Below are 25,708 nucleotides of genomic sequence, written 5' to 3' on the forward strand. Positions count from 1 at the left end.
CTGTACAGTCGCTTGTCTGTTAGTTCTACCAATTTTCACAGCAACGGCGATTCAAATGGACGACAACACACATGTGCTTCCCAAACATTTGTGTTTAATTCCCAGAAACAATGATCTCTTTGTCCGATTTAAAAAGAAAATATATCACACTACTTAAGAATGCTGTAGGCTAATGGGACGAAGGAAAGAAAATGAGTTTGTTGTTTTAAAGGATTGGATATAACGCCTTTAAAAATAATATCAGCTTTCTGCTTATGTTCACGTTACATATTTGAAATGATTGTGTTCTACATATTCTTTGTAAAAATACCCTTTCTTATTGTTGGAGATACTGTTTCCTGACTTTAATGGGACCCGTTTAAAAGGAACAGAAAAGCTTTGGGGTAATGTGATGAACATTCGTTTCAGCAGCGTACTGTACAGAAACAACCAAAGAACAGAGAAAAGAAACTCATCCACCTCGCCCTGAAACACACAGCTTTTATATAAACCACGCAGATTTCAAGTGAAGGGTAAAGCACGGCTCAGGCCCCTTCCTGCAGTGCAAGCACAATGTTTAGGGTTCATGCTGTTCCTCCTTCTATAGCTCTGCTTTGAAAAACTCGTTGCTTGCTGAAAACAGCCAGCACGGCGTCAGAATAAACTAAATGCTCATGCGTTCTGTATCGCAGTGAGCACTTTTAATATATGGGTGATTCATTTATTAGTAGGCACAAAATGTGTTATAGCCCCGTTTATCTGTGCAAACTTTCTTTAGCCTGTTGCAACTCTAAATGCCGCGCTGGTCCTACAGGGGCGTATGGTAAAATATACTTCAGAAAAATGTACAAAGGCTCAATTTTCTACTGCCTACAAAGGATTCCACGTTTTGCTGCTCAGCACAGCTGCCTAGAATAGATGACAGTGGCTCTTTTGTGGGGTGATTCAAACTGAGGGGGTGTGAATACATTAGCCCTGCAAACAGAACTATCCTATTCTTCTGCTTTTTAAAATATACTCCCAATATGTTTGTGGCCATATTTGGATCATATCCGTCTTGAACTGAGCGCACAAAGGAATAATGGGGATCATTGAGAGCATAATTAAGCTGTGGCTAGGAATACTGGATGTAAAGCAAGAGAAGACAACACTGAAATGTTGTTTTCTTGGCAACGACAAAGGGCTTTTTAAGTGCAAGTGGACATATTTAATGTCTGACTCATGTCTGGAGGTCCTTGCAGTAGTCCATAAACCTTAAGCTTTTGTGTTTATTCATTTTAATTAAATCTAATAGGCAACTTATGGTTTGAGGCAATTGGTGGAATGAATGGGTTCTGCAAAGCACATATTATGCAGCAATGTTTTCCAGTTTAAAAGAGACCGTTTTATAATTGTCATAAACCCTTCCTTTTGTATTTCATTATTCAGATGGGCATCTTTTTAAAGACTTCAGTTCTGCGCTCTGAAGGAATGAGGCTGTTACACTAAAGGCCAGCTGATCCTGGAAGGCGGTAGCGCTTTACAATGGCTGGTGTAAAGTGCTCCATTTCCTTATCTCTTAACTGTTTGGATATCTGGATGATAGAGACGCAGAGCGCTGCACTCATCTGCTTTCTGAAAGATGTTTGGGGGATTTCTCATTTCATTTCCAAGTCTGTTAATCTTACTGAATCGCTTAAAAGGCTGCCAATGGACAAAATCTAATCAGCAGATAAAACAAAATAAAACTGAAGCATTTTATTGACATCATGCTGAAAAATCATGCTTATTCTTTGGACTGTAACACACACATGCACACACACACACACACACACACACACACACAGATAGACATAGGCACACACACACACACACACAGAGATAGACATAGGCACACACACACACACACACACACACAGATAGACATAGGCACACACACACACAGATAGACATAGGCACACAAACACACACACACACACACACAGAGACATAGGCACACACACACACACACACAGAGATAGACATAGGCACACAAACACACACACACACACACACACACAGATAGACATAGGCACACACACACACACACACACACACACACACACTAACTCAACTCCTAACTCAAAGCTAGTGCGTTTAGTGCCCTTTGTAGGATATTGTTTTAATATAGGTTGTATTTAATTGATTTTTTTTTATATTTCCTTTTTAATTGTGTGTCCACAATACAATAGAAGAACACACCCCTCCCAATCACACACACACATCAACATGACAACTGTGTCCACGACATTAGTGTTGACATCGAACACCACAATGAAACCAATGAGGCTGGATGAAAGCAATCTCACCCTTACAAATGAAATAAAACTGCTAATGCTATGCTGTATCAAACACACAGAGAAACCTAGAACTGGAGCTTCCAGAAAATCCACAGTCGCTCTTCTCCTGGTCAAAGACTTGAGAACTTGGTGTTTTGATAATTCTGTTCAATTACCCATAGTGAAATCATAGCAAAGTGTAATACAGCAGAGTGAAAGCATGGTAAAGCATTGTTAACAACTGCGAGGTTTAGTAAAGCATGTTAATAAACCTGGTAAACCAGGGCAACTTCTCATCCTTACACCTTATTAAGTGGATTAAAACATTCACGGATTATAAAGATTTATAAATCATAGGAGAGCCCTCACCCTGAGCCTACAGTTCTTTCAGTAGTGTTGTGTGCTTGTCTGGGTGCTTGCTGTGAAATCACTAGGCATGAGTGTGAGGAAACATGGCTCGATGTCTTGTGTATTCAATTACATTCCGCTACATTTTGTAAAAATGTTCATCATAATCCCTGAATTGTATTGATTTTTATCAACCTAACAAAGCTTAAGGATGACAAGTCTGGCAGAATGTGTTTTTAAAACCAATGGACTATTCATTTTGACATCTTTTATTTAGGAATGTGCACACTGGGAGGCAAGCCCCTCTATCCAGGCTGGTTTGCTTTTCCTTGGTTTTTTGTACCGGGGGAAGGAAGGAGCTCACAGTCACACAGGAATGAGTGGCAACGCTGATATAGGAACGGCATGCTCTGTGCTTTTCTCTACCCAGCAGACCATGCTGTCTCCCTATTAGCACTGCTGGCTTCTCTACAGCAGCCTCAGCATCACGTCAAGGCTAATATCGGCTGTGATGGTGAGGAGTTGCCGGACTGCGAAAATCTATAAACAAATTAGTCAATCGACAGGCAGCAGGGATGCAAAATGTTTAAGAAAAAACTGGAGTGTGGTAAAAATGTATTACAGTACAAAGAGCAGGCTGGGTTTCATGTAAGTGAGTCGAGACAAAAAGAAAAAGGCAGTACACGAATCAAATCAAATAAAGCAGAAATGTGGACAAATTGCGAAAGACACCCATTTTTTTTAAAGTGGATAAACACTGTGGGAGGTGCATGAGGAGGTATTGGAGCTTTATTTAGAGATCAATGCATGTAATCATTCCCCGCAAACTGGACATAACAACTTTCAAACTGTGTACAGAATAAATGCATTACCAGGCGAGAGGGGCTTCCTCATCATAACCCTTTTTAAAAAGCTTGTGCCGGGCTGCGGAGAGCGGAATGGAATAGCTATTGCCTAAACAGGGGTTAAGCACTAAGGTTACCCATCCAAGAAGCATCAAATGAAGGCTCTCGCGTTGATGGACACCAGCGCAGAGATCCCTGATGTCCCAAAATATGAGGTTTCTCTTCTAATAATGTTGGAGATATTGCCTCCTGTCAGGATTAATCTGAGCCGGCGCACACTCTGATTGGAGGCGACGCGGTCACAGCAGAGTGGCTGTGTTAGTCTCCACACCCCGTCAAGTCTGCTCCACATGCAAGGGGAGAGAGAAGGAACTGTGATACCAGGCTTCCCAGCCACTAATACATTGTGACAAGAGAGAAGGAAACCTTTATTTTAATTCAAAAAACAAAAGTCAAATAGCAAAACTCATGTACGTGCCAAACTTTCTTTCCTTCTGTCTTTCTTCTCTCTCTCTTTTTTTTCTTTCCCCATGTACAAAAGATTCACTTGCTTGCTTGCTTTCTACCCAACCAGCAATCCCTTGGCTCAGGCACTGAGGGTAAGTGGAGGTATTTGCAGATGTGGAGGATGGCACAAAAACATTGTCAAATCAAAGGCTTGAATTATTACACAGAGTTCAGGAAGTTTCACAAGGCACTCAAAACACTCCATTGTATGGGCCCTGGAACAAGCTCCCCTTTCTTCATGGTGAAAAACAACCTAGCGTTTCTCATAATCAAATCTGTATATTCCAGCAGGCCGTTCCTTGTTTTTTTGAATTCTTTGCATTGGCTATGGTTAGGGTGCACTGTCTGGCTCAACAATAGCAACATTGATTTGAGTTTTTTCAGAGAATTTTGGTTGACTTGAGCAAACAGAAAAAAAAGCCCTGCCATGCCTGTAAAGAAGGAGTCACTGTCGCAGGGAAAACCCGCCATTCAGACAACGTTACTGAAATTTATCATGCAGTGATTACTGCACCAGCACTGCCTACCAAAGTCATACCACAACCACAGCACAATCAGCACAAGAGAGTCCGCCCGACCCTGCCTGCACAATCAGCCCTTGTTCATGTAGTGAAAGTATTTGGGAACTGCTGTTACATTGATGTTTGGTTGCCACGGGCAGCGATTGCCACGCAGAGTCACGACCTTCCTGTTTTGCCACATAGTAACTTATTGAGATGATACAAATGATTCTGGTTCTCTGTCTGCTCGTTTAACTGCTGGCTGGGGTCAGGGGTCAAATGAGCCCTTTTTATGAGGCAGCTTTTGAAGTGGCTGCTACCACAGCGAGGGCCCTGATGTGGACTGCTCTGGACTTCACCACCTACCGAGGGAGGGGAGGTTAATGGCACAGAGACAATGGCCTAACAGACAACCAACCCCCAGATCACTGATCTAAAAAGCCCACCTTTCTCATCAGTTTATTCTCGTCGCCAACGGTGAACATGGTTTTCCAGATGGAAGTAATCGTTTTACTCAGGAGGACTCTCCAGGAGGCATTCTTGCCATCGCTCGTTGAAACCGGCTGTCTCTCCACAAACACACACACACACACACACACACACACACACACACAACACACACACACACACACATCCACACACACGCACACACTGCTCACACACACACACGCACACACACACACACACACACGCATACACACACACACTATGACTTATACAGACGTATACTACGCTGCCCACACATTTACAAACACACACGTGATTGAAATTCAAATGGAATTGCATAGGAGCCACAATATTATCTTCTAGTGAACCTCGAGGAAATAATAGTCAATGGATGATAATGTTCCTGATATATTCCAAACTAATGAACTCTTATCAGGGATTAAAAAAAAGCCTTTTAGGAAAACAGATTCTAAAAGCTATTTGCTCCAAATTCAAAGCTGAAAAAAAAAACACTTAAGGTTACTCACAAGCTCCTAGGTTAAGAGAGTTAGAGGTTTTTATCTGGTTTGATGACTTTATTGGGTGTGTTTTTCCTTTCTGAAGGAAATGACGATATGGATGAAATAGCTTTGAGAATCTAGCCCAGAGAGTGGTGTATAGGAATAGGTTACCAAGCCATGTTGTTGATGCTGAATCAGTGGGATCCCTATGACATGATATCACAAAGTTTGGGGATCAATCAGCTACCAGGAACCAGACGAGCACTGATGAGCCTTCTCTCGGTCGTACATTTTCTTAAATTAGTATGATGCGCCCACTTTATTAGTATTACCAAATATACTGTACAGTATGATATAGTAACTGCAACATGCGTGTTGTACAGTTTAATTACACCTAACATATCACGAATACAAATATGCATTTAGTGTTACATGTAGTGTAATGATACACCAGTCTCACAATAAGATGCATATCACGATATGCAGGTCCCGACACGGTATGTATCACGATATGCAGGTCCCGACACGGTATGTATCACGATGTGCAGGTCCCGACACGGTATGTATCATGATATGCAGGTCCCGGCACGGTATGTATCACGATGTGCAGGTCCCGACACGGTATGTATCATGATATGCAGCTCCCGGCACGGTATGTATCACGATGTGCAGGTCCCGACACGGTATGTATCATGATATGCAGGTCCCGACACGGTATGTATCGCGATATGCAGGTCCCGGCACGATGTGTATCATGATATGCAGGTCCCGACACGGTATGTATCACGATATGCAGGTCCCGACACGGTATGTATCATGATATGCAGGTCCCGACACGGTATGTATCGCGATATGCAGGTCCCGGCACGATGTGTATCATGATATGCAGGTCCCGACACGGTATGTATCACGATATGCAGGTCCCAACATGGTATGTATCACGATATGCAGGTCCCGACACGGTATGTATCACGATATGCAGGTCCCAACATGGTATGTATCACAATATGCAGGTCCCGACATGGTATGTATCACGATATGCAGGTCCCAACATGGTATGTATCACGATATGCAGGTCCCAACATGGTATGTATCACAATATGCAGGTCCCGACACGGTATGTATCATGATATGCAGGTCCCAACATGGTATGTATCACGATATGCAGGTCCCGACACGGTATGTATCGCGATATGCAGGTCCCGACACGGTATGTATCACGATGTGTATCATGATATGCAGGTCCCGACACGGTATGTATCACGATATGCAGGTCCCGACACGGTATGTATCACGATATACAGGTCCCGACACGGTATGTATCACGATATGCAGGTCCCGGCACGATGTGTATCATGATATGCAGGTCCCAACATGGTATGTATCACGATGTGTATCATGATATGCAGGTCCCGACACGGTATGTATCACGATATGCAGGTCCCGACACGGTATGTATCGCGATATGCAGGTCCCGACACGGTATGTATCACGATATGCAGGTCCCGACACGATGTGTATCATGATAAGCAGGTCCCAACATGGTATGTATCACGATGTGTATCATGATATGCAGGTCCCGACACGGTATGTATCACGATATGCAGCTCCCGGCACGATGTGTATCATGATATGCAGGTCCCGACACGGTATGTATCACGATGTGTATCATGATATGCAGGTCCCGACACGGTATGTATCACGATATGCAGCTCCCGGCACGATGTGTATCATGATATGCAGGTCCCGACACGGTATGTATCACGATATGCACGTCCCGGCACGATTTGTATCGCGGTATGCAGGTCCCGGTACAATGTGTGTCACGATATGCGGGTCCCGGTACGATGTGTGTCACGATATGCGGGTCCCGATACGGTGTTTATCGCGATATGCAGGTCCCAATACAGTATATATCACGATGTGCAGGTCCTGGTATAGTATGTATCACGATATGCGTGTCCCGGCACGATACATATCAAATAAATTAAAGATGGACCATTCACTTAAAAGACTGAAATTAAATGAGTTGGGGAGAGTATGTATTCATACCAACTATAAAACACACTTCTTCATTGAAGAACCACTTGGTGATCAGCAATGAGCTCTGCTGTGCTTTCGGTCCTGTATCACGATGCAAACAATACACACCTCTATTACAATACATCATGTAAAGAAAGCACCACAACTCATCAATGCACAGTGAACCGCTGCACCCCTAGTTACATGTAAAGAAAGCACCACAACTCATCAATGCACAGTGAACCGCTGCACCCCTAGTTACATGTAAAGAAAGCACCACAACTCATCGATGCAAAGTGAACCGTTGCACCCCTAGTTACATGTAAAGAAAGCACCACAACTCATCAATGCACAGTGAACCGTTGCACCCCTAGTTACATGTACCTTATTGTTTTCATTATGTGATATCATTAATGATATTAATAGCAATCAGATTTGTTATAATAAAGAAACAAAAAACTCTGATTGATGCACAGCCATGGAATTCAGTTTAGCCTAATTCAGGAAGCAAACGTGATTTTGACATAAAGTGTTTTAATGCCATTGTGTGATATAGAACGATCATATGAATATTCAAAAACAAAAACCAAGGCTTCTGAACTGAACAAGTGGTTTAACAGCCAGATATCATGATATCACTCTACAGCACCTTAAAGCAAGGCCTCACACTTACACACTTTCAGAAGGAGTTTGAATTTGTTGACAATTGATACCGATCACCTGGACCGTCTTTTAATTGATAACAGCAGGGAAGGTGTGAACTTTAAATAGACATTCTAATTATGGGATAAAAGCAGGGATTTTTGGAAATGTTATGGCATTTGGAAATAGATTAATAGTGCTATATGGACACCACCACCCCGCAGCTAAATGACATAAAACCTGGAGATCAGCAGAATCGTGAAGGCAGTCTCACAGGAGCCAGGCTGGCAGGAATCGAGGGACACATACTGTGTGTGATCCTGACTCGCTTTGGTTTCATATCTGGTGATGTGACATACAGTACTGGAGTATTATACAAGGTGGTTCCTAATGATGTGGTCACTCCAGTCCTGCTTACCTCCTAGCACACTGCGTCAGCCTTTGGGCTGCTGAGTGCATTGACTGACGCCTTTCAGCTGTCACAGAGGTTGTCATTTCCCATCAGTCAACAGTTGGCTCCTGACCAGTAGAGCAGTTGTCTTCTGGGACGTTTGTCATTCCTTAAGGACGCGTGACACAGTGGTCCTGGGTTTCCCGAGATGCAGCTGCAGTCTAGGATACAGATGCAGCGACTACTCAGCGATCCATCCCCCCTGGCACCCAGGGATAGATCACTGCTCCTGCCCTGATCAGTGTTCAGAGAGCTTTCAGCTGCACAGTCACTCACATGACATGACTGGTTTATTTACTAACAGCTCCACTTCCTAGTGAAGCGCTCACACCCTCTGTGTTTCCATACCCTTAGAGGCGGGATGATGATCAAACAGTTTCTACAAATAGTACTGTATTGGCCTATTATCATTATTATTTGTTTATTTAGCAGATGCCTTTATCCAAGGCGACTTACAGAGACTAGGGTGTGTGAACTATGCATCAGCTGCAGAGTCACTTACAACTACGTCTTACCCGAAAGACAGAGCACAAGGAGGTTAAGTGACTTGCTCAGGGTCACACAATGTGTCAGTGGCTGAGGTGGGATTTGAACTGGGGACCTCCTGGTTACAAGCCATTTTCTTTAACCACTGGACCACACAGCCTCCTATGAGACCAGCACTTGATATCAGTGATAACCCATCTGCTTTGTATAGTGCTGAGGTGCTCTGCTACCTGAAGTGGTATAGTATAAGCTGCATCATGGACACACCAGATCTACCTTCCTCTAGAGCACCCATGAAGTCACAGTGTTTCCAAACAACCCCGAAGATTACCTGGCTCCATTGCACTTATTATTGCACTTATTATTAGATTGTAAGCAATACACAGTGAGGGGTCCGGTCCGAAGGGTTCTAAAAACGGTCTTAAGACTGAAATCAGTGGATGAGACCATTTGTGGAGTGTGTGTTTTTTTCTTCATATACAGTCTGTCCGTATGAACACAATTACACACAAAGAGAAACCCCGGGAAGCTACCTGTGTGATCCAGCTTTAATTGTACAGTGCGTGTCACCAGGGCTCTGGGGTATGGCAGGTAGTGATCTATAACCCCTGCCTCTGTCTGGAGGAATGTGGACTCTTGATGTATTGGAGCTTCAGTGACGAGTCTGCAGGACAGTACAGCTGCTAAGACAAAGAGGCAGTGTTGTATGAATGGGGAGCGGGGAAGGGGGGGTCCTGGAACCCTGGGGAGGGAGGGATATATGGTAAGGATCTCATGCAAAGACCATGCCATGCTTACTGGCTTGAGGGATGACAACATCAAAATACCATGTTCATGAAGGAATGTAGAATAAAACAGTGGAGACAATGCACTGATATATAAATGTGTGTGTATACACTGTATATATATATATATATATATATATATATATATATATATATATATATATATATATATATAAGAAGAAGAAGAGGTAGTAAAGTGAGTTAAAGCACTAGTCTGTCATCTTTGAAGGGCTGGATCCTAATCCGTCTCCTGTCACAAGTTAATCCGTTAAAGTCTCACTGTCCCATTCACAGAACAATGAGATGGGATGGGGTGCATGGACAATGGGAGCTGAGCAGGTTAAAGATTTTGGTGGTCTTCTTTAGTCCACGTCACACAATTCGGCACACTTTGGGACAATAGGTAGACTGTCTCTGGTCCCTGAGTGAATGGGCACTGCGGTCCGTTAAATCAAGACTGAAGCGTAGCGCTGAAGCTTTGTTTGGCAATGTAATTGAGATGCTAGCCTGCAGCCAATGCAACTAGCCCTCCACCTTGCATCATGAAGTCGGTACAGACATTGCATGCTATATTGTAGACTCCCTTCACTTACTGCTGGGTCATTTAAAGTGACTAATCTCCCAGAATACTGGAGACCGGAAGACCAAGAATATGCAAGAACCCCACCTGAGGTCCTCCATGCAGTAGTACCCACCAGGGCTGCTCAATTTGAACATGTGTGCTGGGTTATCTAGCTGTTCAGCTAGTCATATTAATGATATTGCTGTATTGTTTCCACAAGATACACAAGTCCTGTACCAGAAAGTATTAATCACTACTAAACAAATTAGCAATCCACTTAAGTTTTACAAAATAACGCAAGGTCCGTTTAGACCACAAACACCACTGATCAGTTAGACTGAAGTAAGAGTTTTGAGCTGAGAGAGGCGACACTGTTCAAAATCAGACCTGCCCTACCCACCCCATAGAAACCCTGCCGACCTGCGCTGTATCTGAGACACAAATATTCTTTAACATCTGCCAAAATAATCCAAACCCAGTGTTTGCTTGTCTGTTAAGCTCTCTCTGTTAGGGGTCGTATTATCTTTAAAAAAACCCCACTTGCTGTATAATCAGGAATTTATATTTAGTGAGCAGGTTTTGTGTTTGTAAACAAATCTATAGGCTAATTTTTTATCAAAACCAGTTTTTGGAAGGACGCGTAAACAGAGTCTATGTCTCGTCTGCTAATTAAGAGACCGCCACTATGAATATTATTCTCTTCATTGCATCTCCTTTTAAACAGCGAGTGATACACAGCGAGTGAAATGCGCTTCAGAAGGCTGCTAGCATGCAGGGTATTAAACTATAGTGCAGCTCGCTAAAAGGAATCCTGTCTCGCAAGAGGACGTAAAAATCAATGTCACAAACCAATTAAAATCATTTACACTATGTTTGTTAGGGATCTACAGACATATTTGAAATCGCCCCAAATTCTCAATCTTCAATTTAAATCCCAACACCTCTACAGTATATTTACACAGCAAGTTTATCGTACACTGACATGCAAACCCCGGGTTGATAGCTGAGGTTGCCTAGCTAGCGTGCCTTTTTCTTTTTTAATTCTGTTTACAAATGGTTTTTCCAAGATAAACCTGCCAAACAAAAGCGTTTGTCCTGAGCGTTGGTCCTCCTGACACCCCTCGTGGTGCTGCACGTGCAAGCCATTAATAACCAGATTAACATGCAGCCCGGGCACGGAGCTCAGCTGCTCCAGGTCTGTGAGGCGCTGTGGGCTTGCAAGGGTCTGGGTGTCGGTCACCCTCCCCTAACCTTGTCTTTGTCAGACGGATACAAAAGGCTGTGCGTTCAGAGCCTCGCGACGCTGATCAGTGTGAGTGACAAAGTGGAGCAGTGAGTCCACTCAGGCTTTCAGAATAAATCTATCAGAGAGTAATAGAATTCCATCAATCCTCCTCCCTCCCCGAGGGTCGCTGTGCTGGGATGAAGAGCCTGTTCCTCTGGGATTGTACAACTGTTATTATTCAATTACGCTCTTTTCTTCCCAGTTAAAGACCATGATATCATTATCACTTAATGAATACATATAATTGGATCTGGACTCTCAGTTTGGCTGATGAATCCCATTCACTATTCATTGAGCCTCAGCTCATCTTCTGGGCATTTATTATAGACTTTTAGCTGGAAATGATGATGACAGAGGGAATTTAGAATTAGCTCAGTGTTCATTCAATGCTTAGTTAAACACAAAGGATAATAAAAATGAAATTCTGGGAGAAGGCTCGAGGCTGTGTGTTACCTTCAGCTTGGAAATCCTGCTGATATTTTAGGAAAACACACAGACCCACAAACGCACAGAGAGAGAGAGAGAGAGAGAGAGAGAGAGAGGCACACACACAAACACACAGACCCACACGCATACGCATACAGAGACACACACAATCACACACACAAACACACAAAGAGAGCGAGACACACACAAAGAGACACATGCATGCACGCGCACACACATACACAAAGAGACACACGCATGCATGAACACACACACACACTCTACCCCTGCTAAAAGCAACATGTCACACCTCAAGCAAACACCACTAGGCCCAAATTACTCTAAAACTTTACAGTAATGCTGATCTTAGAACTCCATTTGTCAGCTAATTTTGTTATTGAGCAATAGATTTGTTTGCTACTGAACAAGACTGAAGATGTCAGGCTCTCTTCCTCACACAAACCCTATCCAATAGCCTTCCATGGATCCACAGGTTTATTTCTCTTACGGAACATTAAACCTTTCATGCTATGACTTTAAAATGACTCTACTTTTATTTTTAATTTTCCACTGAAAACAAAAACAAAAGTGTTTTTTTTTTTTTTTAAACTAACATTGATTTTGTGTTTACCAGCTGACCGGTTCCCCTCAAGTTAAAGAGGTGGATAGAAGCAAAGGGAGTTGTTTTTTTTTTTTGCCTCAAATTCAAATTGTGTTGTCCCATTGGCAAGAAAAGGATAGTGACCCCCCATCACATTGTTGGTAGTAAATGGAGCATACCAACCTTTAGATGAGCGCTGAGCAGAGCATGTCATTAATCCTAGTTAGACACTGCTGTTGGGCATGGGGAGAGGTCCATTCCAGATGCTACCCACAGAGACACTGCAGGCTGTGCAGGGCTCTCACACGGTAGCACCTCCAGCCCTCCATACATCACTCCAAATTAAATTTACATGAAGTGCTACTCCATCAGAGCCCTGGAGAAGCTGACATCATTAGAAAACGCAGGGCGATAATCCATTCAATCCTATTATACACATGTCTCTGGATTTTACCAAAGTTCATGCATACCTAAGTGTGAGTTTATGTTAAAAATTAAAGACTCTTTTACTAGAACAAAAGGCTTTCTGAACTGTTGACTTTGAGAGGATTTCATTACGCCGTGCCACCATTCAGTCAAGGCAGACAGTTTAGTCTCCCTTTTTAGTCTTGCTGTTTTGGGGAGGTTAATGCTTCTTTTTTATGTCATTCTTTTAGGGTGAAGAAAACAGATATCTGTCTATCCACAAGTCTTTCTACTCCCTCCCTCCCTCTCTTCCTCTCTCTCTTCAGGTTAATCAAAGTTATTCAACAAACTGTTGTGGCACATATTGTCTCCATTTGCAATTAAGAAAATATTTACAAACAGCATCCAGAAGCTGTCCGAGTGAAGAGGCTGTGTAAAATCGTCACAGTGAGCAGCTCTGATTTAATTGCTTCATTATCACACTCCCTGCTCATCGCTGGACTCCCTGCTCCTCCTCGCTGGACTCCCTGCTCCTTGCTGGACTCCCTGCTCATCGCTGGACTCCCTGCTCCTCCTCGCTGGACTCCCTGCTCCTTGCTGGACTCCCTGCTCATCGCTGGACTCCCTACTCCTCCTCGCTGGACTCCCTGCTCCTCCTCGCTGGACTCCCTGCTCCTCCTCGCTGGACTCCCTGCTCATTGTTAGACATCTTGCAAACTAGAGCTACTTGAAGACTGCAGTTCTGAATGGAGTTTTAAGAGAACTAGAACTTAAATTGCCAGCGTTCTCTGCAATCTACTGTGAGGTCAATCTACTACTCTGGTACAGTACAGGTCTGCTGCCCGCTGAGCAGAACTGGGCAGACACATGGCAAATGAAATTTAATAGAGAAAAGTGTAAAGTAATGCATGCAGGAAATAAAAATGTGCATTATAAATATTATATGGGAGATAATGAAATTGAAGAAGGGAACTATGAAAAAGGCCTACGAGTTTATGTTGACTCAGAAATGTCTTCATCTAGACAATGTGGGGAAGCTATAAAAAAGGCCAACAAGATGCTCGGATATATTGTGAGAAGTGTTGAATTTAAATAAAGGGAAGTAATGTTAAAACTTTATAATGCATTAGTAAGACCTCACCTAGAATATTGTGTTCAGTTCTGGTCACCTCGTTAGAAAAAGGATATTGTTGCTCTAGAAAGAGTGCAAAGAAGAGCAACCAGAATTATCCCGGGTTTAAAAGGCATGTTGTATGCAGACAGGCTTAAAGAATTGAATCTATTCAGTCTTGCACAAAGAAGACTACGCTGTGATCTGATTCAAACATTCAAAATCCTAAAAGGTATAGACAATGTCGACCCGGGGGACTTTTTCGACCTGAAAAAAGAAACAAGGACCAAGGGTCACAAATGGAGATTAGATAAAGGGGCATTCAGAACAGAAAATAGGAGGCACTTTTTTACACAGAGAATTGGCAGGGTCTGGAACCAACTCCCCAGTAATGTTGTTGAAGCTGACACCCTGGGATCCTTCAAGAAGCTGCTTGATGAGATTCTGGGATCAATAAGCTACTAACAACCAAACAAGCAAGATGGGCTGAATGGCCTCCTTTCGTTTGTAAACTTTCTTATGTTCTTATGTTCTTATCCCCCTAACAAAACTGCATGAGCTCAGATCATTAAAAGAACCATGCTAGACCCATTGTTCCAAAATGGCACCAACTGCTGGTGCCAATTGTGTAAACACTACAAATTATGTTTATGTTTGTTTCTTTGTACAGAGTAAGTTTGTACAGCTTGTGGTTTTGTTGGTCCAAAGTCCTAACATCCCTCTGGGGCTAATTTGAATGAATTAGGGAATTGATACTTCTTGGTGGGATTATGGCTGGGGACCTTGGGGCAAACCCCCTGCTATTTGTGTCCTCAAAGCCCATGGACTTCACAGAGTGGCCCCTCTCACAGCATGCACTCCCAGGCAGCATGCTGAGGTCCTGGGGGATGGAGCGCTTGCTTGTTATACCCACTCAGGGTTTAAGCTTTAAGCCTGTACCCCCCTGTGACCTCCTGGGCTTGACTGAGGGCACTGTGTCCTGAGCCTGCCAACACACTGCTGGTATAAATACCGATTCATTTACACTGCAGCTGTTTTTATGAGGAAATTGGTTTTCAGAATCATTGCGTTCTCCCTTATGAAAGTTTGCTGTGGTCTTTTTGCTAAATATCTTTGCAGTTTAACCATGCTTTCCCCATGGTTCTACTATGCATTTACAACAGATTGCCCTGGTTTTCCATGTTAATGAATCAGCTTTACTTTACCTCCCTATGCTTTCACTGTGCTTTCTTCCACTGCTGTGCTTTTACTGTAGGCATCTTTTAGGAGTTTCATTTTTTAATTCGTGACTCTATTAAATGCTTGAATTAACAGGCGTAGATAAGGAAGTAACCAACAGTGAAAAAGCAGGACTAATTCTTTACCTGTGTAACGAAGTGTGTAATGAAGACACACCTGTGTAGACAATGGATTGCAGAAAGTAACGCTATATTCTAGTCATACATGTTTATGAACAGAAAACAAAATGACAGTACATTAGATTAAGCATATACGTTATCTATAGGTTTAATGACAGTGTATTGAATTAAGCATATACGTTATCTATAGGTTTAATGACAGTGTATTGAATTAAGCATATACGTTATCTACAGGTTTGTCAGAATTACCTTTTTGCAGTACATGCTGTGTTTAAATAAAGATATTGGTAGGTCCATCTTTTTTTCCTCAGTAGCACAAAGTACACCTACTTTTCTATTAGTGATTCTCTGCAAGGACCTTGAATTGCATTTGAATAAACAGGTTCTAGATTGACAGCACTGGGGAATATGAATCCTGATCACAGCCACAACATACTGTAGACAGAGCAAAGGAACCCATTCTGCATCAACAATCTGCCCCAGCCGTGCTCTGGGGGAGATGAAGGGGCAGTTTAGTCAGTAAAAGCACCGAGCAGACACTGGACTCGGACCAGACCCAGCTCATTTCCCACCCCCCCGATCCCATTTGAGGGAGAGTCTGTATCTTTCAAGTAAAGGTGAAAGGCTTCATATCCAATTGCCATTCCATCGAGCCCCCTGTGCCCTTTGTTTTGCTTTTTCAATTTTCTGCTAATGCATTTCACTGCCTTGGCCATCATGTTTGCAATCCACATTCAGTTTGGAAAATCTCATTGGGGTTGTATTGAAACGGCCATGCTCTGAAATCTTTATCAGGCTTGATTTCGGACGGTGAATAAAAGCCACTCTCAATACAGGCATTTAGCTCACAGCATTGTTAGAAAACAGATTTTGTATATTATCTGAATTTATACAATACGCATGTCAATAGACAACAGCAATACTGAGAGTGAGCAAAGATGGGAACAGTGTGCTCCGTCCCCTTTAAGGTGCGATTGTTTACCTTTGATTCAGTTTTAATCAAACTGCCAGACATTAATAGCGCTGTTAAAATGTCAGTGGTTCTTTACATTTATGTTATCTGGTACACAGGAAACAGATGGACTTTGAATGTCACTGCAAAGTCACTCGTATATGGAAATAAAAATGTTGAATTTATATATATATATATATATATAATATATAATATATAATATATAATAAATTAGGTTGTTAGACCTAGATGTTTTGAATACATTTCACTGAATCAATTTGCACTTCAACCCTAAAAAGCTAGATGAATTATTTTAACAAGCATTTCAGCGTTTGACTCTTCCACAATTTATTTTGATCTTTTTATGGAAAACTGCAAAAGCGGTTCCTTGGGACACATTGACAGCGGGGTCAATATCTATCTGGTGACCTAACCTCTGTCCAAAGCAGCAGGTTATTTCCAGAATGTGAGGAGCGCTCTCCCCGGCTGACCTTGCCCTTTGACATGGCGACTGCGATCCAGCCGCTCCTCGGGGCAGTGGGCTTGAGCAGCATACAGGACACTGTGAAGTTGTTCCCCACTTGTCAAAATATTGATGGCAATGGACCATCCAGACACAGCTGTGTGAGTCCATGTTTAAACTGAATTTTTAAATCTGTCACAAGCTTCGCTTCATCATCTACCTTGCTGCACCCATTACAGAATGTCCAGCCCTAGAAAAACAAACAAACAAACAAACAAACAGATTTAGTGCACGATGTATTCAATGTACCCCGTTATCCAAACTCATTAAGGCTCACTGTGATCCGCTAAAAAGCACTTGATCCCTTATAAATATGTCCCATAGTAAAAGCATAGCAAAGTGTAATAAAACATAATGAAAGCAGGGTAAAGCATTGTGCAAGCATTGTAGAATAGCGAGGTATGGTAAAGCACATTAATAAACAGGGCAAACCAGGGTAAACTATGATAAATGCATAGTATGTCAAAAGCATGGTCAAACTGCAAAAAACACAGTGCAGAAATACAGTGGTAAACTTTTATAAAGGATGTCATAGTCCTGTTGCATTGACCCTCTGGTACAGTGCAGTTGGGTACGCTGCCAGAGCAGGTTCCTCCAGAGCCTCCCTGTGTGTTTTGGTGTCAGCGAGTGCAACTCCATTCTGACATGCACAGCCCCTTCAGTGAGTGCAGCTCCATTCTGACATGCACAGCCCAGTGAGTGCAGCTCCATTCTGACATGCACAGCCTCTTCAGTGAGTGCAGCTCCATTCTGACATGCACAGCCCCTTCAGTGAGTGCAGCTCCATTCTGACATGCACAGCCCCTTCAGTGAGTGCAGCTCCATTCTGACATGCACAGCCTCTTCAGTGAGTGCAGCTCCATTCTGACATGCACAGCCCAGTGAGTGCAGCTCCATTCTGACATGCACAGCCTCTTCAGTGAGTGCAGCTCCATTCTGACATGCACAGCCCCTTCAGTGAGTGCAGCTCCATTCTGACATGCACAGCCCCTTCAGTGAGTGCAGCTCCATTCTGACATGCACAGCCCCTTCAGTGAGTGCAGCTCCATTCTGACATGCACAGCCTCTTCAGTGAGTGCAGCTCCATTCTGACATGCACAGCCCCTTCAGTGAGTGCAGCTCCATTCTGACATGCACAGCCCCTTCAGTGAGTGCAGCTCCATTCTGACATGCACAGCCCCTTCAGTGAGTGCAGCTCCATTCTGACATGCACAGCCCAGTGAGTGCAGCTCCATTCTGACATGCACAGCCTCTTCAGTGAGTGCAGCTCCATTCTGACATGCACAGCATCTTCAGTGAGGTAGCTCCATTCTGACATGCACAGCCTCTTCAGTGAGTGCAGCTCCATTCTGACATGCACAGCCTCTTCAGTGAGTGCAGCTCCATTCTGACATGCACAGCCCAGTGAGTGCAGCTCCATTCTGACATGCACAGCCCCTTCAGTGAGTGCAGCTCCATTCTGACATGCACAGCCCAGTGAGTGCAGCTCCATTCTGACATGCACAGCCCCTTCAGTGAGTGCAGCTCCATTCTGACATGCACAGCCCCTTCAGTGAGTGCAGCTCCATTCTGACATGCACAGCCCCGTCAGTGAGTGCAGCTCCATTCTGACATGCACAGCCCAGTGAGTGCAGCTCCATTCTGACATGCACAGCCTCTTCAGTGAGGCAGCTCCATTCTGACATGCACAGCCTCTTCAGTGAGTGCAGCTCCATTCTGACAGGTTCTGTACAGGTTACTCCAGTACAGTTTAAAGACACTGTCTAGTTTAAGTCTGGGGACAGTACCTGAATGAACAACTACTTTATATTGTGTTCTTTCTGTACCTGAACAGGTAAAAAAACAGTTTTAAATGATCATGAACTGCTTCGGTGGGCAAAGACTGGAGGGGAAGGAAGCGAATGGTCAGTTCACAGGTGATGTCACAGAGATGACATGTTATACTGGCAAGAGGACTGAGTGCAGATATCATGAACACTGTCGCATCGTTGCAGCTTTCCTTCATGGGCTGAAGCTGCTTGCACTCTTGGCTTAAGCATTTTTTACATCAATGTGTAACGGCTGGGAATCTGGGATACTGTGGTGCTAACGCTTTATTCCAAGTGTCATAAATAAGCATTGAATTCATATGCAATGCACCACTTGCTGAAATGTAGTTCCATGTTACTAACCAGTCAATTCCTATGCCGTGCATGTGTGGGTATCTAGCATTAGGCTGCTATCTGAGCTCATATTTCATATGTAAGTTGAGCATGTATTTTGAGGCTTGGTAGTTTCCTGCTCCAGTTAAAAAAAAAAAAAAAAAAGCCTGGTAAACTACAGTATAAAACTGTGTACCTTGTGCAGGCATGTCCTGTGAGTGCACATTGTAACCAGTAGCTGACAGCGTGGAGTGCACTGTGGAGGAATGTCCTGTGAGTGCACATTGTAACCAGTAGCTGACAGCGTGGAGTGCACTGTGGAGGAATGTCCTATGAGTGCACATTGTAACCAGTAGCTGACAGCGTGGAGTGCACTGTGGAGGAATGTCCTGTGAGTGCACATTGTAACCAGTAGCTGACAGCGTGGAGTGCACTGTGGAGGAATGTCCTGTGAGTGCACATTGTAACCAGTAGCTGACAGCGTGGAGTGCACTGTGGAGGAATGTCCTGTGAGTGCACATTGTAACCAGTAGCTGACAGCGTGGAGTGCACTGTGGAGGAATGTTCTGTAGCATTACCAGGGGCCACAGAATTTTAATTGTGTTCCATTTTAAATACTGCTATTCTTTAAAGCACTATTTCTGCACACTCGCGGAATGCTGGTGAATAATGTATCCCCATCCGTTTGAACAACGAGACAATGTCCCAGTCAGCAAAAATGATAGAACTGTATTCAATTAAACGCATTCCCCTTAACTTAACATAGTTCATCTTTTTCATATATATTATTCTATTTCTGGTGCTAATTTTAGAACAATATAAAGTTACAATGTAAATGAATATCACAGAGAAATCTCCAACGACGATAAATCTGCAGCTTTTGAAACAGGCTGGCAAACCAGCTCTTAATTTGATCAAACTTTACTTATTCACTGAGCGAAAATATGCAAGAGAAAAGAGAATAGTACAGGAGAGAGGTGCATTACTGCAGGAGAGAGGTGCATTACTGCAGCAGAGAGGTGCATTACTACAGGAGAGAGGTGCATTACTGCAGCAGAGAGGTGCATTACTGCAGCAGAGAGGTGCATTACTGCAGCAGAGAGGTGCATTACTGCAGCAGAGAGGTGCATTACTACAGGAGAGAGGTGCATTACTGCAGCAGAGAGGTGCATTACTGCAGCAGAGAGGTGCATTACTGCAGCAGAGAGGTGCATTACTGCAGGAGAGAGGTGCATTACTGCAGGAGAGAGGTGCATTACTGCAGCAGAGAGGTGCATTACTGCAGCAGAGAGGTGCATTACTGCAGCAGAGAGGTGCATTACTGCAGCAGAGAGGTGCATTACTGCAGGAGAGAGGTGCATTACTACAGAAGAGAGGTGCATTACTGCAGCAGAGAGGTGCATTACTGCAGGAGAGAGGTGCATTACTGCAGCAGAGAGGTGCATTACTGCAGCAGAGAGGTGCATTACTACAGGAGAGAGGTGCATTACTACAGGAGAGAGGTGCATTACTACAGCAGAGAGGTGCATTACTACAGGAGAGAGGCGCATTACTACAGAAGAGAGGTGTATTACTGGACACTTGCAATGCAGCTCACTCGATATTTACTTTGTTAACCATTGTTATACAAATGTTTTCACCTCTTCAGAGGTAGCATCCAGGGGTTATATTATGTAATGATGTTGTTGGTGTTTTAACACAGGGGTCTCCAATCCTAGTCCAAGAGGGCTGGTGTCCCTCCTGATTTTTGTTCCAGCTGTACCCTAAATTAATTAATTGGACCAATTAAGCTTCTGATAAGCACTTAATTGGTCCAATTATGTGATTTAGGATACAGTTGGAACAAAAACCTGGAGGGACAGCAGCCCTCCAGGACCAGGGTTGGAAACCCCTGTTTTAACACATGGCTAATTCACGCCATTATTGGCATCGGTACCTTTCACGAATATATCAGCTAGCGAGGAAGCGATGAGAAAATCAACACGCATTCTCTAATGTTTCACTCACAAGTGATCTCAAACGCGCTTTACCTTCAATCCCTGTTAGAGCTTCACTCACAAGTGATCTCAAACGCGCTTTACCTTCAATCCCTGTTAGAGCTTCACTCACAAGTGATCTCAAACACGCTTTACCTTCAATCCCTGTTAGAGCTTCACTCACAAGTGATCTCAAACGCGCTTTACCTGCAATCCCTGTTAGAGCTTCACTCACAAGTGATCTCAAACGCGCTTTACCTTCAATCCCTGTTAGAGCTTCACTCACAAGTGATCTCAAACGCGCTTTACCTTCAATCCCTGTTAGAGCTTCACTCACAAGTGATCTCAAACGCGCTTTACCTTCGATCCCTGTTAGAGCTTCACTCACAAGTGATCTCAAACGCGCTTTACCTGCAATCCCTGTTAGAGCTTCACTCACAAGTGATCTCAAACGTGCTTTACCTGCAATCCCTGTTAGAGCTTCACTCACAAGTGATCTCAAACGCGCTTTACCTGCAATCCCTGTTAGAGCTTCACTCACAAGTGATCTCAAACGCGCTTTACCTGCAATCCCTGTTAGAGCTTCACTCCCCCGCTGATTCGAGATGATGAAAGATCAAGTTGTTGTTTTGGTATCACTGGTCTAACAAATAAAAACGCAACCATGTTCAGCCGCAGAGGAGGCGCGTTACATTTTAAAACGAAATAACTGCACACAATAAGGAAAGCAAACGAACTGCCTCTCGGGTGTTAACGGTGTTTGGTTTTAGTCCCGTCCCGCCTGTGTCTCAAGTACCGAAGCAGCCTCCACGCTACCTGGGCGCAGCTCGATAAATGATTGGACAGCGCCCTGTCAGTCTCCCATTGTGCTCACGTGTCCCTGAGTATCCAATCGGGAGCACGCACTCTTTTCTGCGCAGGTGTGTAATTGTTTAGTTGAACCTAAGCAGGTGTTTAATCGACTCTTTCGGGGTTGCGGTTGGAGTAAGTTTCAGGTTTGGAATGGACTGAAGGACTAAAGTGCATTAGTAGGATGTATTATTTATTTTCACAAATATGGAAACATGTATTTAAAATGTCTGACAAATGCCATTTATGTTTAATAACGTAATATTAAATAGAATACGACCTATTCCGGTTTTTATTTGGTTAATATACAGGTTTTCATATAGGGTTAATAGGCTACCGAAACTGTTGTAGGTCTAGTTGTTATGTTAATATCATTTACTGTGGCTGTCATTTCATGTAAAGCAGGCATTGTTTCCTAATTACTAAGAATACCGTGGCCTGATCTTTATTGGACTCGTTTTATTGTTTACCATTATTGTGTGTGCTCTGGTGAGCACAGTGAATGAAAATGAAGTAATGCGTGTGTACCGGTCTGAGTGATTTACCATTGAATCAGCGGTCACATTGCACTGAGCCATCTGTGCCACATGTGGAGGGCAGCAGGGCCGGGCTATTGAGTTTTGCTAAATGGGCACGTGTGGGTTGCTGTCTTCAACTGATTATAAAACCTTCAGAAACTATGATGTCACCGTCATGTGAGCTGATGTGCCGTGAGTCAGGAAAACACTAATTGCAACAACATTTGTTCTCTTCAGTAAAACATCAAATAATTGTACTTCTTTCGATAGGGAAAGACATGGATTCGGACCCAGAAAAACAGACCACGAACCCGGACCATGAAAAACAGAACTGTTTCCCACTTTCCCTTTCTCTAAATGTAAGGCCAGTAAAATATGTTTGGCCTGAAATGTTTACGTTTATTTTTAAATACATCTGTTAAATAATCAAACTATTCGATATTTACACGACACTGTATGTGATAGCTCTGTTGTTTCCAGTCACGTCAGTTAAGCACATTATGGTTTGACAAGCAATTACAGACAAGAGGTAATTTACTGTTTACATTATTAGAAACAGTAGAGTTAATTTAGCTTGCGAGGTGTTGTATTTAATTGTATTAAGTTGCACTAATTCGTGTTTCCCCAGATGGGGAAATTAAGTGAGGACGGAAGTCTAGTCTCTTGTTTATTATGATACAAAGTTTGTCGTCGTGTGATTTGCAACAACGCGGGGCAATTTCATGCCGTGTCGAGAGAGAGAGAATTCAAAAACAGCAAACTGTAATAAAAAGCTACAACCTGTTAGCCTCCGCCTGCTTCAGATAGCACCCTAGAGATAGACTGATGTGATTTAACTTTTAAAATTCAAGTAAGTAGATGGATTTGAAGATGATTTTGCTGTGACCTGGAGCAATCTCAGTGAGCGCAGCAGCAGCGAGACTCTGCCCCTGGCTCTTCCACACCCCTGGCGGCAGAGATATCATCCAGACTTCAGATGCAGATGCGAACACAGTGTTATGCGACGGATGTTAATAAACACATGGAAGTGTTTGGCTTATCTGTTAGAGAATATACTTTAGACGCCACAACTTGTGTTTCCAAAATAAATTTTTAAAAATGCGCGCCTGATATATGGTGTGTTTTTGCGTGTGTTTTTTTTGGTTTTGTTTTGTTCATAAATATATGGTTTTATAGTGAATGTTGCTCCACACCCGCAGTGTTTGAGATAGGGAACCCTGTTAGAAATATCACACGGGAAGCCATGGGTTCAGTTCATTCTATAGGCGATGTGTTATACGCATCATGTAGTGTATAACTGCAATGTAGCTAACGCTGTGTAATCTGACAGCGATTCAGGTCACTTTGTTTAACATGCATCCGTGCTTACAGGAAACGCCTCGCCTTTATTAACGGTGCCCTGCTTTATAAAAGAGATTCTTGTTTTGATGAGTATCTTTAATAATTCAGCGATTACACATCCGCACCACTCTGACCAAGCTTTCTACACAATTAGCAATGGGATCGCTGGTTACATTTATCACATTAAGCACTTTGTAAACATTTGATAACTTTCAAAGAAGGGCTCAGTTGTTTGTACCAAATGAAATGACCCTGATGCAAGTCATCTGACAGCAATACTCCTAATTTCTAGAATAGATTGTTTTCATGCAGAATATTTAACATGATAATTCAATTTTCTGTTCTGCTCGCTTGAGTCACATGGGCCCCTTATCTCTTTAGCCAGACCTTGCATTCTGTACATATTCAAGGTGCACCCTCTTAGAAGGATGGGGAGATCCGTGCCAGACAGCACTTAATGCAGAAGCGTTGATGCTTTCATTTAAACGATACAAACAGCCTTTCCTCAGACTTGCTAACATTATATCCCACCCAGATCCATTAGGTCTGGTTTTTATAAACAAGTCCCATAGACATGCCTGTGATTTTTCTTAGCATTACTCGCTGCTGCTATCGTATAGGTAATTAAATCTGCTTCAGCATTTGCAACCGTAAAATCAAGTGCATTGTACTAAACCAGAAAAGTTTATAACTCATTATCTTAATAACTAGCTACAACGATTCGACTTCTGCCTTTTTCAGATAGCACAGTAGAAATAGCTACTGTAGGTAGACTGATGTTGCTGTTCAAGTCTGAAAGTTTCAGTGTTAATAAGCAGGACATTATCCAGGAGTTTTATTAATCTGTACTGGGGTTCAGCTTCTGAGAGCGAACAGAGATTAACCTGTACTGGGGTTCAGCTTCTGAGAGTGAACACAGATTAACCTGCACTGGGGTTCAGTTTCTGAGAGCGAACAGAGATTAACCTGTACTGGGGTTCAGCTTCCGATTCAAGCATTCAAAATTCTAAAAGGTATAGACAATGTCGACTCAGTGGACTTTTTCGACCTAAAAAAAGAAACAAGGACCAGGGATCACAAATGGAGATTAGATAAAGGGGCATTCAGAACAGAAAATAGGAGGCACTTTTTTACACAGAGAATTGTGAGGGTCTGGAACCAACTCCCCAGTAATGTTGTTGAAGCTGACAACCTGGGATCCTTCTAGAAGCTGCTTGATGAGATTCTGGGATCAATAAGCTACTAACAACCAAACGAGCAAGATGGGCCGAATGGCCTCCTCTTGTTTGTAAACTTTCTTATGTTCTTATGTTCTTATGTTCTTTCTGAGAGCGAACAGAGATCCCAAACCAAACCAGTATGGCTACAGGCCCAGTACGTTCAGAAAAACAAGTGAAGACAGTTAGAGATCTTCCCTTCACCTCCCTGGTGTGCACACAAAGTTTAGTGTCCCATTAAAAACAAATCAATAGAGAGCCACGCTTCACTTCCCTGACCAAAACTGGAAATGATTTGCTCTCTTATTTTCTTAGGACAGTATATTTTAATAAATTGTGTAAACTCACAGGGCTGGAGTGGAAACCTATTAATCAAAGTACACTTCAGCAGACAAAATGCATGTATCAGAGTCCCGTCCCGTCCGTCCCATACCTCCCCCCCACACACGCACCCATTGCTACTGTATCAAAGTCTATTTACATACGGTTCATTTATCATATCATCATAATTTATCATGTTTCTCAGGTAAGCAACAGGACAACTTGTTTCCTCCTTTCTGCAGGACAATATAAACTATATGTTGGTAAAAGTGCAATAAAATGCATACAAAATTCTGTGTCAAGTGACACAGCC

The 25,708-nt window shown here is 43.0% G+C and overlaps 1 long non-coding RNA gene across 1 annotated transcript; it reads left to right on the top strand.

Annotated features, from left to right (window-relative positions):
- Positions 1–22,079: 22,079 nt before the first annotated feature.
- LOC131740121 (uncharacterized) lies at positions 22,080–23,619 on the top strand. Its single transcript, XR_009330772.1, has 3 exons — positions 22,080–22,177; positions 22,787–22,875; positions 23,368–23,619. It is a non-coding gene; the product is annotated as an uncharacterized LOC131740121 (long non-coding RNA).
- Positions 23,620–25,708: the final 2,089 nt, after the last annotated feature.

This window comes from Acipenser ruthenus, chromosome 12 (genome assembly GCF_902713425.1).
Source record: "Acipenser ruthenus chromosome 12, fAciRut3.2 maternal haplotype, whole genome shotgun sequence".
Lineage (NCBI taxonomy): Eukaryota > Metazoa > Chordata > Actinopteri > Acipenseriformes > Acipenseridae > Acipenser > Acipenser ruthenus.